The sequence below is a fragment of the Oncorhynchus kisutch genome, linkage group LG28 (genome assembly GCF_002021735.2).
Source record: "Oncorhynchus kisutch isolate 150728-3 linkage group LG28, Okis_V2, whole genome shotgun sequence".
NCBI classification, from domain to species: domain Eukaryota; kingdom Metazoa; phylum Chordata; class Actinopteri; order Salmoniformes; family Salmonidae; genus Oncorhynchus; species Oncorhynchus kisutch.
Genome location: NC_034201.2, coordinates 23,131,169 through 23,149,209, shown reverse-complemented (window position 1 = coordinate 23,149,209; position 18,041 = coordinate 23,131,169). Strand labels below are relative to the sequence as shown.

The following is an 18,041-nucleotide window of genomic DNA, read 5'->3' as shown; positions in this document are numbered from 1 at the left end:
AGTAGGTGTGTCCGAACACATTTTTGAAATTCAGAAATTATTTCAGTTGGCTGTTTCTTAGGATGTCCACTTAAGGTCATAATGTTTCATTATTCAGTGACTTCAATAATCAGTTCAGTGGAGGTCATGTTTGAACAATAGGCAATGTTTGCTTGGGTGAGTTTGAATGTTGACAAAAGAGACAGACAATTTGTTAAACAAAACACCTTTTAAAATGGAAGCTGGAAATAAATCTGCCAAAATAAGGCCAAAAAACTGGAGAAAAATATTTCTTAAGAAAAACTTGCTTTGAAATGGGTGTGTACGGGGGCATGGAGGGGTGTCAGACGAGATGTCAAACACCTGATGTTGCAAAACTGTTTGGGGTCTGATTAGAAGGGGTGGGGCGCATCATTAGATCAGAGGCAAACAGGACAAGACCCAGAGCATGATAGATAAGGGGGCCACAGCTCTGATGTCATTACCATATGCAAATGAACTGGTGGCCTTAAAGGAGACCTTTGCGAGCTGTCATGAGTCTGTGAACAATGTGGTGGTGTTGGAGACGTGCTGGCTGTTGTAAGTAAACCAGAGCAGCGTGGTAATAGAAAACAACCAATGCCCTTAATTAACACTTTTTTATTCAAGAGAGAGGACAATGCAGACAGACCAGACATTGAGGTGAGGTGAACATTTAAAGGCCCACTATCTGAAATGTACAGACGTTTTGATCACTTAACCCAGTCACGCTAAACCTCTGAAGTTGTCAATTGGGCTTCATTTGAAGGGGATAATTAGGGGAGAGAGCTGATGTTTAGTGGTTTAGAGAAAGTCCTCTATTAAGATGCTCTGCAAGTGGTTTATTTTAGTTAACTACAAGCAATTACAAAAAGAAAACTCATATACATGGTATCGGTATATAATGCAATAGGACTTCAATAGATTTGATTAAAAAATTGATGTGGATCATGCGTGAATTTGTTGTCTGAGAAAATATAATTCTGTAATATAGCATGCATATTGTATTCATTCCTTGGGTGGTTGACTTCTCAGAATATGTTATAACACATTGATAACATATTGACTCAACCCTGTTTCTGTACATATTTTGTGTATTTATTTGATATGTAATATCCATAATTCTCTCCCCAACAGGTTTATTCATTTAGGCAATGTCATCCTGGGACATTGTTCGTTAGTCTTGTACCCTGGACAGGATATCATCATATACTGTAAGTTCGTTATGGTGACACTACAGTATAGATGATGTACTATCCAGGGTCTCATTCCCCTTCCGGATACTATCACCACACACACAAGCTGTTGACGGTTGGAAGCTAGACGGTGGCAATCTAACCGTTACCATTACTGAGTTTTAGCAATGGTAAGGGTTCTATTGACACCTCTCAATGTCATAGCTACAATAGTACACACATGGACGGATGCTGCTGGCGGTTGGAAGCTAGAGGGTGGCACTCAAACCGTTACCATTACTGAGTTTTAGTAATGGTCTCATCTTCCTTGCAAGAAGTCGCATTTGATTACAACACCTTAGTGATACCAAGAGCCAAAGTTGTGTTTAAGAGCTGAATTTGATATTGTACGATATTTGTTGACTTAAATAATGTTTAAAAATAAAAACCAAAGAATGACTATCAATATCTTGGTGTACATCTCACTCTGAATGTTAAATACTGTACCAAGTTTACCACCTCAATGCATTGACAGGTTACACATATGAAATTGTATGAAAGCATACATATTATTATTCTGTTTTTTATTTATCATTTCATATACTCCTTGCAGTGTACATCTTTTTAAAAGAAGTTGGTTTGTCTAATTGAAGATTACCTCTAGTATTCTGCACTAAACATGTTGTTGTTAGGAGTGTAACTGCCAGTGTAATCAATGGAGAGCAGCTGTTTCTGTAGACAGAGAGAACTGAGACAGCCCTCTCTCTCCCCCTCTTCTTCTCACAGTCTCTCTTCATTGAGACACCCCAGCCCTCCCTCTTTATCAGCTCTCTATCTTTGGCCTTGCTTTAGGCCACAGGGCACATACTTGTTTTTCATCAAGATAGCCTGGATAGTGACAGCCCATAGAGCAAACGTACAGGGAGGGGGAGAAATGAACCAAATTACCATTTTACCAGCAGGTTAGCGCTCCATTTTACCAGCAGGTTAGCACTCTATTTTACCAGCAGGTTAGCGCTCCACTTTACCAGCAGGTTAGCGCTCTATTTTACCTGCAGGTTAGCGCTCCATTTTACCAGAAGGTTAGCACTCTATTTTACCAGCAGGTTAGCGCTCTATTTTACCTGCAGGTTAGCACTCTATTTTACCAGCAGGTTAGCACTCTATTTTACCTGCAGGTTAGGGCTCCATTTTGCCAGCAGGTTAGCACTCTATTTCTCATGCAGGTTAGCACTCTATTTTACCAGCAGGTTAGTACTCTATTTTACCTGCAGGTTAGCACTCTATTTTACCAGCAGGTTAGCGCTCTATTTTACCTGCAGGTTAGCGCTCTATTTTACCTGCAGGTTAGCGCTCTATTTTACCTGCAGGTTAGCACTCTATTTTACCTGCAGGTTAGCACTCTATTTTACCTGCAGGTTAGCACTCTATTTTACCTGCAGGTTAGCACTCTATTTTACCTGCAGGTTAGCACTCTATTTTACCTGCAGGTTAGGGCTCCATTTTGCCAGCAGGTTAGCACTCTATTTCTCATGCAGGTTAGCACTCTATTTTACCAGCAGGTTAGGGCTCCATTTTGCCAGCAGGTTAGCACTCTATTTCTCATGCAGGTTAGTACTCTATTTTACCTGCAGGTTAGCACTCTATTTTACCTGCAGGTTAGCACTCTATTTTACCTGCAGGTTAGCACTCTATTTTACCTGCAGGTTAGCACTCTATTTTACCTGCAGGTTAGCACTCTATTTTACCTGCAGGTTAGCACTCTATTTTACCTGCAGGTTAGCACTCTATTTTACCTGCAGGTTAGCACTCTATTTTACCTGCAGGTTAGCACTCTATTTTACCAGCAGGTTAGCACTCTATTTTACCAGCAGGTTAGTACTCTATTTTACCTGCAGGTTAGCACTCTATTTTACCAGCAGGTTAGCGCTCTATTTTACCTGCAGGTTAGCGCTCTATTTTACCTGCAGGTTAGCGCTCTATTTTACCTGCAGGTTAGCACTCTATTTTACCAGCAGGTTAGTACTCTATTTTACCTGCAGGTTAGCACTCTATTTTACCAGCAGGTTAGCGCTCTATTTTACCAGCAGGTTAGCACTCTATTTTACCAGCAGGTTAGCGCTCCATTTTACTACCAGCAGGTTAGCACTCAATTTTGAATTCCATTAAAGAGAAACAATTCAGTCCTCAGGGGTTTTGCTTTGAGAGAGAATAAGAAGGAAAGATGGAAAGAGAGCTAGCGAGGAAAAATATTAAATCAAGGCTTGAGGGGACAGCAATGCTATTGTCAGCTGACAGAAAGAGAGAAGAGTGAGAGGAGAGAGACGGGGGGTGGATAGCACAACAGGGACATTCGACAGACAGAACGTGACTGTGCTACTCCCAGTTCAATCATCACAGGGCCAGGTGAGGCAGAGGTCTACTGCCAAGGGGAAGGTTCTGGTAGCCTAAAATAAAACAAAAACCTTTTCACAGTTCTCCTCACCACACACACACCAAAATATATCCATTTAAATAACAGAGGTGAGAGGTAAAAATTATAATTACAAGATAATATGTTACAGAAGCTCTGAAAGACAAACCAGTGGAAAATATATGCAAAAATATACACAAGTCATCCTTTACTCAAGAGCAATGCTTATGCAAGAATACAGTATGATGACCCTTGAGAGAAGTAACTGTAGAAAAGGCTGAGAACAAGTTCAAGGGGAGAGAGCTGTCACTCTGTGTTTCCATTAACTCTCAATAGCTGACTCACGATGAGCACTCACAAGCTCTCAGCAGCACAGTTCAGCTGTAGGTCTGTCCACAGTCAAGCAATAGAAACCAGTCAGATCTTTCACTGAGTAGTGTCCAACAATGTTAATTTCCACCATAATACTGTGTTTGCCCCAGATGATCACAATACTCTGTTTCCCATAATCCTCTTCAATTCTTCACCTTCACTGAGAGCCTCAGCTTGACCTCCCTGAGGAACACAGTGCTAAGGTCCTCTCCAGCCTCTCTGGCAAACCTGGCAACCATCTGAACAGCCTGGCCAATCACCATTTTCTGTCACCGGGAGAAAGAAAAAAAACAGAAAAGGAAATACATTATATTAATATGAGCATGCATTTCAATATAATGCCAATGTTTTAAGTCCACAAGAGGACCCCAGTTACTACAGCAGATAAGAAGAATGTATACTGTAATACTCACTCGGTCCTAACAACCAAATATACAGTAAATCAATGACTTTCAACTCTGTCATCATTCACTTAACTGAATGAAAACTAGAGAGTAGTCTGATGCAGGGATCAAGTTTACATCACTGAGCACTGCTGCACCACTGCAGATATAGACTAACATTCATCCAGTCTGTCTGACATGAAAAAAGTATGGTTTAAAAAGGAGTATGCTCAAATATTTACAAGTTATTACAGGCTAAAGAACTCCAGGTATAGTGACTTGAAGCTAAAGAGTCTGAAAAAAAACTGTTAATCTACACATGTAATCATCAGTCAGAGGACACATAGCTGAGCAGCTTCATCTCTTAAACATTAGGGGGGAAATGGTTGTGACAGGATACAGATCAGAGTTGGGGTAAATTCCATTTCAATTCAGTTAATTCAGGAAGCACATTGAAATTCCTATTCCAATTTCCCTTGTTGCTCGGAACTGAAATTTAACTGAACTTTACTTCCTAACTGAATAGAAATGGAATTGACTCCAAACCTGACAGAGATGTCATGTAAAAGCAAGCTGTAGAATCACTATGGGAATGTGATGTAAGGGGGGAGGGGAAGAAGTCAAAAACAGCCGGTTCAGATGAACTATCTGTCGACACATCGACAGGCCTGTGTGAAAGGCCACACACATAGAGCATGGAACCACTATCCGTCTGCGAGAAAGTTCCAGTTGCTTCTCTCCTTCTTGTCTTTATCTTCTTCCACTGATGGCTTCTCTCATGTTCATTAGTAACTGGGTAGTTAGGTTGGTGGGGGTGTCATTGACATGTTTCAGAACAGGGGACATATTCAGCATCATCCGTAATTATTGGGACAGTGAAGTATTTTTTCTTCTTTTGGCTCTGTACTCCAAACAATGATTATGAAGTTAAAGGGCAGACTCATCTTTTATTTGAGTTTTTTTTCATCCATATATTTGAATCCATACCGTATATAAATTACACCACATTTTGTGCATAGTCCCCCCATTTTATGGGAGCAAAAGTATTGGAACAAATTCACTTACAGTTGAAGTCGGAAGTTTACATACACTTAGGTTGGAGTCATTAAAACTCGTTTTTCAACCACTCCACAAATTTGTTGTTAACAAACTATAGTTTTTGCAAGTTTGTTAGAACATCTACTTTATGCATGACACAAGCCATTTTTCCAACAATTGTTTACAGACAGATTATTTAACTTATAATTCACTGTATCACAATTCCAGTGGGTCAGATGTTTACATAGACTAAGTTGACTGTGCCTTTAAACAGCTTGGAAAATTCCAGAAAATTATGTTATGGCTTTAGAAGCTTCTGATAGGCTAATTTACATAATTTGAGTCAATTGGAGGTGTACCTGTGGATGTATTTCAAGGCCTACCTTCAAACTCAGTGCCTCTTTTCTTGTCATCGTGGGAAAATCAAAAGAATTCAGCCAAGACCTCAGAAAAAAAATTGTAGACCTCTACAAGTCTGGTTCATCCTTGGGAGCAATTTCCAAACGCCTGAATGTACCACGTTCATCTGTACAAACAATAGTATGCAAGTATACACACCATGGGACCACACAGCCGTCAAACCGCTCAGTAAGGAGACGCGTTCTGTCTCCTAGAGATGAACGTACTTTGGTGTGAAAAGTGCAAATTAATCCCAGAACAACAGCAAAGGATCTTGTGAAGATGCTGGAGGAAACAGGTACAAAAGTCTCTATATCCACAGTACAACGAGTCCTATATTGACATAACCTGAAAGGCCGCTCAGCAGGGAAGAAGCCACTGCTCCAAAACCGCCATAAAAAAGACAGACTACAGTTTGCAACTGCACATGGGGACAAAGGTTGTACTTTTTGGAGAAATGTCCTCTGGTCTGATTTAACAAAAATAGAACTGTTTGGCCATAATGACCATCATTATGTTTGGAGGAAAAAGAAGGAGGCTTGCAAGCCGAAGACACCATCCCAACCGTGAAGAATGGGGGTGGCAGCATCATGTTGTGTGGGTGCTTTGCTACAGGAGGGACTGATGCACTTCACAAAATAGATGGCATGATGAGGAAGGACAATTATGTGGATATATTGAAGCAACATCTCAAGACATAAAGCTTGGTCTCAAATGGGTCTTCCAAACGGACAATGACCCCAAGCATACTTCCAAAGTTGTGGCAAAATAGCTACCAAATACTAATTGAGTGTATGTAAACTTCTGACTCACTGGGAATGTGATGAAAGAAATCATTATTTATACTATTATTATGCCATTTCACATTCTTCAAATAAAGTGGTGATCCTAACTGACCTAAGACAGGGAATTTTTACTAGGATTTTAATGTCAGGAATTGTGAAAAACTGAGTTTAAATGTATTTGGCTAAGGTGTAAACTTCCGACTTCAACTGTACATGTGTATTAAAGTAGTAAAAAGTTAGGTATTTGTTCCCATATACATAGCACGCAATGACTCTACACATTTGTTGGATGCATTTGCTCTTTGTTTTGGTTGTGTTTCAGATTAGTTTGTGCCCAATAGAAATGAATGGTAATTCATGTATTGTGTCATTTTGGAGTCATGCTACCATGATTACGGATAATCCTGAATGAATTGTGAATAATGATGAGTGAGAAAGCACAAATATTGTACCCCCAAGACATGCTAACCTCTCACCATGACAATAACAGGGGATGTTAGCATTTTTTGGGGGGGGGGTTATGAAATTTGTGCATGTGTAACTTTCTCACTCATCATTATTCACCTAACTTTTTACTACTTTAATAAACATATATGTGAACTTTCCCAATACTTTTGCTCCCCTAAAATCGGAGGACTATGTACAAAAAGTGCTGTAATTTCTAAATGGTTCACCCGATATGAATGAAAACACTTTAACCTTATAATCATTGTTTGAGTTCAAATCCAAAATGTTGAAGTATACAGATTTTTTTTATTAAAATGCTTCACTGTCCCAATAATTACAGAGGGCCCTGTATCTAAATCAACATTCAAAATAGTACTGAAAAATGCAACACACTTACCATGTGACTTTCTTTCTTCACATTCACTTTTACTGCTATATCCAGCTCTCCATTCCCCCTGTCGTGCCACAAGTCAATCGACTGCAATTGAGAGCAAAAAATTGTTTATATAAGTTCAATGGTAGTACTACTGTGAGTATTTCTCTATATGTGCTACAATGTTTATGTCTGGCACATAATCATCATATATTAGGGACTAAAGTGTAAATCATTGTGATTGGACACTGGACCTACAATACATCTCAAGCTGGGATAGGAGATAGCTCTTGACAGTTAAAATGGTTGACATGCACACACACTACGTCTGCATGTGGCTATATGAGTGCAGTGTATTGTCTGGCTGGGATAGGAGATAGCTCTTGATTTAATTTGCAAATAAATTCATTACAAATGTGATTTTCTGGATTTTTTTTCTTCTCATTTTGTCTGTCATAGTTGAAGTGTACCTATGATGAAAATTACAGGCCTCTCTCATCTTTTTAAGTGGGAAGACTTGCACAATTGGTGGATGACTAAATACTTTTTTGCCCCACTGTACATATGAGATGAGTAAACAAAGTGGCATAGTTTAAAGTGGCTAGTGATACATGTATTACATAAAGATGCAGTAGATTATATAGAGTACAGTGTATACATATACATATGAGATGAGTAATGTAGGGTATGTAAACATTATATTAAGTAGCATTGTTTAAAGTGGCTAGTGATATATTTTCCATCAATTTCCATCAATTCCCATTATTAAAGTGGCTGGAGTTGAGTCAGTGTGTTGGCAGCAGCCACTTAATGTTAGTGGTGATGGCCTTGAGATAGAAGCTGTTTTTCAGTCTCTCGGTCCCTGCTTTGATGCACCTGTACTGACCTCGCATTCTGGATGATAGCGGGGTGAACAGGCAGTGGCTTGGGTGGTTGTTGTCCTTAATGATCTTTATAGCCTTCCTGTGACATCGGGTGGTATAGGTGTCCTGGGGGGAAGGTAGTTTTCTCTCTGACAGTGTTGGTGCAGACCTCCTCAGGAGTCAGTCAGAACGTCACTGTGGTATTGCCAAGAACCAGGCTTTGACCCTACTACTAGGTACCTCTGTAGGACAGACAGACATGATGTCAATAGCAATATTAGTTGTCACACATGAACATAGACGCAATTGCTTTCCATGGGTTTTAAAGAACTTTAATTATTCCACAATGAGTGTACTTGTCTACTTGGTATCAGATTTGCTTCTAGTCCGTATATGAGCATAAGCTACCATCACCTTCAGTGTCTCCACATCCTCTCTATCCACAGCAGAGAGCATGAAGACATCCTTGAAGTGGGCCCTGCCCTGTTGGGTCTTCAGAGCTCTCAGCTGCTCCTTACTCAGCCCTGACTGGGCCTCACTGCTCTCATGAGGAGCCACATCACCACCTGGCTCGCCCTCATTTCCAGACCCTGGTGTCCTGGTCTCCCTGTCCGTCCTCCTCTCAGCCCAGGGGGGCTTGATCACACTGCGGACCTGCAGCTTCCGCCCATTCACCACTCCACATGTCAGATCTGCTGTAATCTCCAACAACCTGCTCTTGCTCTTCAGCGAGTCAACCTGTGCCATACACACAGTAGAGGGTTCATGTAACAACTCATATGTAGTAGACAGTTCCTAGTATATTACATGCTAATAATGCATTATATCATATGACAACCACAATCTCACCTCAGTGCATAGTTAAGATGAGGCCATGGAGAGAGGATGAGGTTTGCATGTGTCTGCTATATAAATAGAGAAGTACCTTATTGAGAACTAGGACTGCTGGGACATCTGGGTACTGGGTCAGGCATTTCAGGACCTCAAAGTCTAGCTTGTTGCAGGCCCACTTGTCCGACACATCCACCATTATCACCACTGAAGAGATAACAACAAGAAGAGGACATAAACACAATGCAGTGCATTGTCATTTGCTCAAAAATATTTTATTTCAAAGGAATTGCAAAATGTGTGGGGCCACATATTGTTTAAAAAGCATAGACTAGACTGTCTGAAAAGCAATAGCCTTACAGCAATCATCTGTGTGCCCGAAAAGTTGAAAAAAGTTAAGAATCGTGCAGTACCAAGGTCAGCTTCCTTGACTGTATTCCAAGGATCCTCGAGGAGAGACTTCTCCAGCTGGTGCCGGTGGAGAAGATAAATAGCCCGTTGGAGATTTGCCTATTTCATTTTATGCACTGCAATACCACAGTAATGAAACCAGTGTAACAAATCACCTCTTGACTTTTGAAGGTGTAGTGAGTCCAGGAGTGTCCAGTAAAATCTAGAGAGAGAATGTATAAGTATACATGTACAGTTGAAGTCGGAAGTTCACATACACCTCAGCCAAATACATTTAAACTCAGTTTTTCACAATTCCTGACATTTTATCCGAGTAGAATGTCCCTATCTTAGGTCAGTTAGGATCACCACTTTGTTTTAAGAATGTGAAATGTCAGAATAATAGTAGAGAGAATGATTTATTTCAGCTTTTATTTCTTTCATCACATTCCCAGTGTGTCAATGTTTAACATACACTCAATTAATATTTGGTAGCATTGCCTTTAAATTGTTTAACTTGGGTCAAACATTTCAGGTAGCCTTCCACAAGCTTCCCACAATAAGTTGGTTGAATTTTGGCCCATTCCTCCTGACAGAGCTTGTGTAACTGAGTCAGATTTGTAGGCCTCCTTGCTTGCGCAAGCTTTTTCAGTTCTGCCCACAAATGTTCTATAGGATTGAGGTCAGTGCTTTGTGATGGCCCTCCAATAACTTGACTTTGTTGTCCTTAAGCCATTTTGCCACAACTTTGGAAGTATGCTTGGGGTCATTGTCCATTTGGAAGACTCAATTGCGACAAAGCTTTAACTTCCTGACTGATGTCTTGAGATGTTACTTCAATATATCCACGTAATTTTCCTCCCTCATGATGCCATCTATTTTGTGAAGTGCATCAGACTCTCCTGCAGCAAAGCACCCCCACAACATGATGCTGCCACCCCCGTGCTTCATGGTTGGGATGGTGTTCTTCGGCTTGCAAGCCTCCCCCTTTTTCCTCCAAACATAACGATGGTCTTTATAGCCATTATGGCCATTTTTTGTTTCATCAGACCAGAGGACATTCCTCCAAAAAGTACAATCTTTGTTCCCATGTGCAGTTGCAAACCGTAGTCTGGCTTTTTTATGGCGGTTTTGGAGCAGTGGCTTCTTACTTCAAATATTTAATTTTCATGAAATCACTAGTGCAATATAGCTTGTTGTTAATCCACCTGGCAGGTCAGATTTCAAAAAAGCTTTACGGTGAAAGCAAACCATGCGATTATGTGAGGACAGCTCTCAGGAGACAAAACATTACAAACAGCTAGCAGCAAAGTAGATTGGTCACGAAAGTCAGAAAAGCAATAACATTAATCGCTTTCCTTTGATGATCTTCGTATGTTTGCACTCACGAGACTCCCAGTTACACAATAAATGTTTGTTTTGTTCCATAAAGATTCTCTTTATATCCAAAAACCTCCATTTGGTTGGCGCGTTTGTTTAGTAATCCACAGGCTCGTGCAGGTCACGACGGGCAGACGAAAATTCCAAATAGTATCCGTGAAGTTCGTAGAAACATGTCAAACGTTTTTGTAATCAATCCTCAGGTTGTTTTTACAGTAAATAATCGATAATATTTCAACCGGACGGTAAACTTTTCAATACAAGAGAGAAAGAAAAGGTCTCTCTGGGATAGGCGGGACGCTTGTGTCCCACTTGGCCAATAGCCAGGAAAAATGTAGAGCTCCAAATTCAAATAAAATACTATAGAAATCAAACTTTCATTAAATCACACATGTAAGATACCAAATTAAAGCTACACTCGTTGTGAATCAGATTTCAAAAAGGCTTTTCGGCGAAAGCATAAGATGCTATTATCTGATGATAGCACAACAGTAAACAAAGAGAGAATAGCATATTTCAACCCTGCAGGCGCTACACAAAACGCAGAAATAAAATATAAATCATGCCTTACCTTTGACGAGCTTCTTTTGTTGGCACTCCAATATGTCCCATAAACATCACACATGGTCCTTTTGTTCGATTAATTCCGTCGATATATATCCAAAATGTCCATTTATTTGGCGCGGTTGATCCAGAAAAACACAGCTTCCAATGTGCTTCCTATGTGTCACTACAAAATATCTCAAAAGATAACCTGTAAACTTTGCCAAAACATTTCAAACTACTTTTGTAATACAACTTTAGGTATTTTTAAACGTTAATAATCTATCAAATTGTAGACGGGACTATATGTGTTCAATACAGGAAGACAACAAACTAACGGTACCTTTCTGGTCTTGCTCAACTATCAAACAGTACACATAACGTGACACTCATTCAAGATGGCCGTACTTCTTCATTACACAAAGTAATAACCTCAACCAATTTCTAAAGACTAGTGACATCCAGTGGAAGCGGTAGGAACTGCAAACAAGTCCCTTAGAAATCTAGTTTCCCAATGAAAACCATTGAATAGACAGTGACCTCAAAACAAAACAAAATCTGAATGGTTTGTCCTCAGGGTTTTGCCTGCTACATAAGTTCTGTTATACTCACAGACATTATTCAAACAGTTTTAGAAACTTCAGAGTGTTTTCCATCCCAATCTACTAATAATATGCATATCTTATCTTCTGGGGGTGAGTAGCAGGAAGTTGAAATTGGGCACGCTATTTATCCAAAAGTGAAAATGCTGCCCCCTATCCCGAAGAAGTGACTCCAACCTAAGTGTATGTAAACTTCCGATTTCAACTGTATAAGTGTGGTTATGTAATAAATATACATTTTGTATATTGGACAGATACTGTACATAATGTAACACAGCACTGATAAAATAATGAACAATTGCAAAATGTCTGCTATGCCTCTGAGAGGTGATTCTCACTTGTGTCATCTACCGTGAGAACACCGAGGGCACGGGACCGTGTGGTATGCACTTTCTTGGAAACAACAAACACCTATAAGAGATCATGTTAAAAGAAACTGGTGTTAATGGAAAATAAACTTCAGGCTGACTGATGCCATGATGTTTACAGTTTAAACTGAAGAAACTGGCCAGTACAATAAAGTGAACTACCTTTCTGCCAAGCAGTTGGTTGGACAGTGTGGACTTCCCAGAATTTGGGGAACCAATAATGGCCACTCTTAAAACATTTGATTTCTCTGGTTGATCTGGATCCTTCACCAGCCATGATATTTGCTTAGCTGAAACAAGAGTTTTAGGGGTTGACATCAGAAATATGAGTAAAATATGAGGTACATAAAACAGATCTACAGAATTCAGGGACATAATAATATTCATACTATAGTCTGCACATTCAGTGCGCAGCATTTACATACAGAGCAACTGTACTACCATGCCTGGAGGTAACCCTCTTTTGTTTTCCGAGGCAGCAGCAGAAGTTGTGATTACCGCTGTCGGGCAGAACTGAGGCTGGATAGTGATAAAGACTGTCATCTGTCTCTGCCACTTTGCCTTTCGCCAGTCTGCCCAAAAACGCATCCGATGTAATAAAACAGGCGGGGGTGAAGCGAAAACCCTGTCCATTATTGGTCCCTGGACAACGGGCAGCCCATCCTAAACCAAAGCAACAGAAAGAGACATCGAGAATATCATCATCACTGCGTATCCCTGCCAGGTAACTGATGCAACGGCTGTGCCTAGTTTACAATGTCGCAGGAATCAGATAAAAAATATATTATAATTACGGCCTAGGAACAGTGGGTTAACTGCCTGTTCAGGGGCAGAACGACAGATTTGTACCTTGTCAGCTCGGGGATTTGAACTTGCAACCTTCTGGTCACTAGTCCAACGCTCTAACCACTAGGCTACCCTGCCTAGGGTAGTCAATCAAGTCAATCAAATCAAATGTTATTTGTCACATGCGCCGAATACCTGTTGTATGAAATTACCGTGAAATGCTTACTTACAAGCCCTTACCCAATAATGCAATTGAAGAAATAGAGTTAAGAAAATATTTACGGTACGGAGTCAATGTGCGGGGGTACAGGTTAGTCGAAGTAATTTGTAACATGACTATGTATAGATAATAAACAGAGAGTAGCAGCAGTGTAAAAACAAAGGAGGGGGGAGTCAATGTAAATAGTCTGGGTGGCCATTAGATTAATTGTTCAGCAGTCTTATGGCTTGGGGGTAGAAGCTGTTAAGGAGCCTTTTGGTCCTAGACTTCGTGCTCCGGTACCGCTTGCCGTGATGCAACCAGTCAAGATGCTCCCGATGGTGCAGCTGTGGAACTTTTTGAGGATCTGGGGACCCATGCCAAATCATTTCAGTCTCTGGGGGGGTAAAGGTGTTGTTGTGTTCTTTTGTCTTGGTGTGTTTGAACCATGATAGTATGTTGGTGATGTGGACACCAAGGAACGTGAAACTCTCGACCCGCTCCACTTCAGCCCAGTCACATTGAGATGTTGTTGTCCTGGTACCACACTGCCAGGTCTCTGACCTCCTTCCTATAGGCTGTCTCATCGATGTCGGTAATCAGGCCTACCACTGTGTCGTCAGCAAACTTAATGATGGTATTGGAGTCGGGCTTGGCCACGCAGTTGCGGGTGAACAGGGGCTGGATAGTGATAAAGACTGTCATCTGTCTCTGCCACTTTGCCTTTCGCCAGTCTGCCCAAAAACGCATCCGATGTAATAAAACAGGCGGGGGTGAAGCGAAAACCCTGTCCATTATTGGTCCCTGGACAACGGGCAGCCCATCCTAAACCAAAGCAACAGAAAGAGACATCGAGAATATCATCATCACTGCGTATCCCTGCCAGGTAACTGATGCAACGGCTGTGCCTAGTTTACAATGTCGCAGGAATCAGATAAAAAATATATTATAATTATAGCTAAATTAAATCTATGTAACCTGACATCAATGGAGTTATTTCCTCAACATGAAATAAATAGCTAGCTGGATAAGGCATGGCTGTCAAGAAAATCTCATTATTGCAGAACGATTCTATTTAATGTATTATTTCAGACCAAATAAAATATATTTCTGGTTGGTGGAAAGGCTATTACATTTATATGATCGCTTATTAATTTGAGAGAAAGCTAAGCAGATAAGGTAGAAGATGACTGACCCGTTCGGAGAAACTGTGACACATTTAACAGTGGCGCAGATATGTTGAAAGCAACTCTCGGAAAATATACAGATTTTCGGAAAGTCGAGATGCTCACACGGAAAGCCATTTTTGATATAAACGTATCTCGCCGAGTTATCGATGAAATTCCAACATATTTCGGTGACACAATCCGAAACGCAAGGTTACTTCATGGCATGATTGTTTACGTTCATATTGCACTTAGGGGGGCAGCCATGATGGATAAACAAAAGAGTGGTTTTGTCTGTGGAAGAGGTTCTGCTAGGTTGTTGTGGCGAGCTATTGGCTTTACCGCCCCCTAGCGAACAAGAGGAGGAAACGCCATTGATCTTTATTGCTTGACTTCTGATGCCATCTTCTGTCAAATACTCTCTGTCTCAACCCCAATGGAACCACTGAATGTTGGATCACATTAAAGAAAACCACATAATGTAGAAATATGCAATCAATAGCTGACACATCACAAACAATTTAAAGCTGTCTTCAGTTTGAGAGGGATGTTAAAACTGTAAAGTGCAACTACCAGCTCTCTGCATTAAATCTATGATAAATAATGTGTCTTCTAAGCCATTGCTATTGGCCATAATAGCAATATCTTTGCTGTGTATCTCTGGCAAATGTATTTATTTTTTATTTAACCATTATTTAACTAGGCAAGTCAGTAAAGAACCAATTCTTATTTACAAGCACGGCCTACCAAAAGGCAAAAGACCTCCTATAGGACAAAACACACATCACGACAAGAGAGACAACACAACACTAGATAAAGAGAGACCTAAGACAACAACGTAGCAAGGCAGCAACGCATGACAACACAGCATGGTCGCAACACAACATGACAACAACACGGTAGCAAAACAACATGGTAGCAGCACAAAACATGGTACAAACATTGTTAATACTCAACTGAAAGTAAATTAACTTGAGCTTTTGTTGATGAAATAGGCCTATGGATCATCACACTGAGAAAAATGGCTTAATAATATACATGAAAAATAAGCAACAGACAAGTCTGCCATTACAGATTGTCAGTCCCCGTAGGCTATTTTACGTACCTCTTGGCGCTGACTTGTTTATCCCCGGGGGTACCCACATGCACCACAGTTTTGGAAAACACTGCAGTCGAAACGCCCTGGGCTTTAGCAACATGTTATCCTGAGGAATACGCAGCAACGATGCCTAAATGTCCTTACTTACTAATTCACAACAAGAACTTGACAAAAATTGGATTTGATTATACATTATAAGTCTGCTCTAAGGTTAATTTAAGGATAAGGGAGTGTATATGTAGTTGATCGATTGATTTGTTCTATTTTATTATGTTGTTTTCAGTCTCCTTCCTCGCAAGTAAAGCAAGAGAGAGCAGATGTTTTCCTCATAGTCCATCAAATATGCCGTCTGCTTGTTAGTCTTCCAGGACTCCCTCAGGATGTAACAAACACCTCCACTGGGGAGGATGATGTAGGATATCAGGTAGCTCACAATCTGTCGTCATCCAACTCTAAAAGTTGTGCAGAAAAAGAGGGAGCAACAAAAACATAGCCTTTAGCAGACACTCACTGTGGAATAGACTTTCAGTGGAACTAGAAACTGAAGGATATTTGAGGATCAGTATGTTGGAACTGAGCTCTCTCTCACGAGCTTTCAAAAACTCACGCACACACACACACGCACACACACACACACACACACACGCACACATGCACACATTTATTCAAGGCCTTTGCTCCCTCAGGGCTTTCCACACATGGCCATTTCACGTGGGAGTGCATCAGAGTTCTTTCTATGACTGCATTAACATTGGCCTTCAAAAAGGGAAAGGGCTCTTTCCAAAAAGAACAAAATGGCTGTGCCTGCAAACCATTTAATCATAAATTATTGTAGAGCCCATGTTGCCATTTAAAGTGCCCCTGTCAAGTGGAAATTGAATACTGTCATAGAAGATCTCTTCTCTGATCTGGTTCATTTCCAATTCATTCTATTCTCTATCTTGCATCTGTGATGTTTGATAGCAGTAATGTTTCTTAATTGTCAGTAACAATGAAGCCAGTAACATCCCCCAAAACATACAGTGAATTCCATTCCTCTTGCTCATCTATGTTGACTCCAGGCAGAAAGTAACTCCTGTCACGTCAAATTTACCCAGCATCTCCTATAGCAGTCAGACTAACTAGATGTGCCTTAACAGGCAGCTGCTAGAGTGATGCTGTCAACCTTGCTGCTGGCGAGGAATAACAAAGTTTATGAAATAATAAGCATGAGACATGAGCACGTCAAGAGATAGCTGTGGGAGAAGGCAGGCAGGGTTTGCCAATGCAACCGAGCATTCACCAATCCATTACAGATGATTGCAGTCAGTAACACAATACAGCAGCTGCACAGCTGCCACATCCTCTATAAGGCCTTCATCAAAATGCTTTTTAAGAAACATCCACCAGGTCACAAAGATTCTCTGATTGTAAAGTCCCTCTGACTAACTTTTTTCTCTCTCCAATGACAATCTAGACTTGCAATCAATATGACTTGTCTGTAAAGTGGATCGATTATGCCTCCCTTTGAAATCATCAATCATGTCGGCGGTGAATTTAAAAAGCGTAATTAGGTACAGCTTTCCTAAACATCCTGTATTGACATTATTCTGGGGCAGGAGAAAAGACACCATTCTGCTTCATTAACTTTGTATTATGGCCTGATGTGCCCACTGCTGTGCTGTTACTTTCCCATCCCCAGATGAAGTCACTGTGATTGGGCTTTCAGACAGAGCTCCCCCCCTGCCCCCTTCACTTCATGTTGGGATTTGGGTGCAGTAACACTTGCAGGCCAGGCAGGATTTGTCTTGGGTCATTGTAATGGTCTGGTCGGGATGATAACCAAGTAATTTCCATGTATTATATAATGACATATGATGTCTCAATCAGTTACAGTTGAAGTCGGAAGATTACATACACCTTAGCCAGATACATTTAAACTCCGTGTTTCACATTTCCTGACATTTAATCCTAGTAAACATTCCCTGTCTTAGGTCAGTTAGGATCACCACTTTATTTAAAAAATGTGAAATGTCAGAATAATAGTATAGAGAATGATTTATTTCAGCTTTTATTTCTTTCATCATATTCTCAGTGGGTCAGAAGTTTACATGCACTCAATTAGTATTTGGTAGCATTGCCTTTAAATTGTTTAACTTGGTTCAAATGTTTCAGGTAGTCTTCCACAAGCTTCCCACAATAAGTTGGGTGAACTTTGGCCCATTCCTCCTGACTGAGCTGGTGTAACTGAGTCAGGTTTGTAGGCCTCCTTGCTCGCACACGCTTTTTCAGTTCTGCCCACAAATTTTCTATGGGATTGAGGTCAGAGCTTTGTGATGGCCACTCCAATACCTTGACTTTGTTGTCCTTAAGCCATTTTGCCACAACTTTGGAAGTATGCTTGGGGTCATTGTCCATTTGGAAGACCCATTTGCGACCAAGCTTTAACTTCC

General features: G+C 40.6%; 1 protein-coding gene and 1 pseudogene across 1 annotated transcript in view; one reads left to right on the top strand and one right to left on the bottom strand.

Moving 5' to 3' along the window:
* Positions 1–598: 598 nt before the first annotated feature.
* Positions 599–14,049, bottom strand: LOC109872569 (GTPase Era, mitochondrial-like; annotated as a pseudogene).
* The window catches only part of LOC109873434 (protein FAM222B-like), a 75,765-nt gene continuing 71,645 nt past the window's right edge, over positions 13,922–18,041 (top strand). Inside the window, exon 1 of the mRNA XM_031808646.1 lies at positions 13,922–14,230. The gene's annotated coding sequence lies outside the window, so the exon portion shown is untranslated. The remainder of the gene's footprint in view (positions 14,231–18,041) is intronic.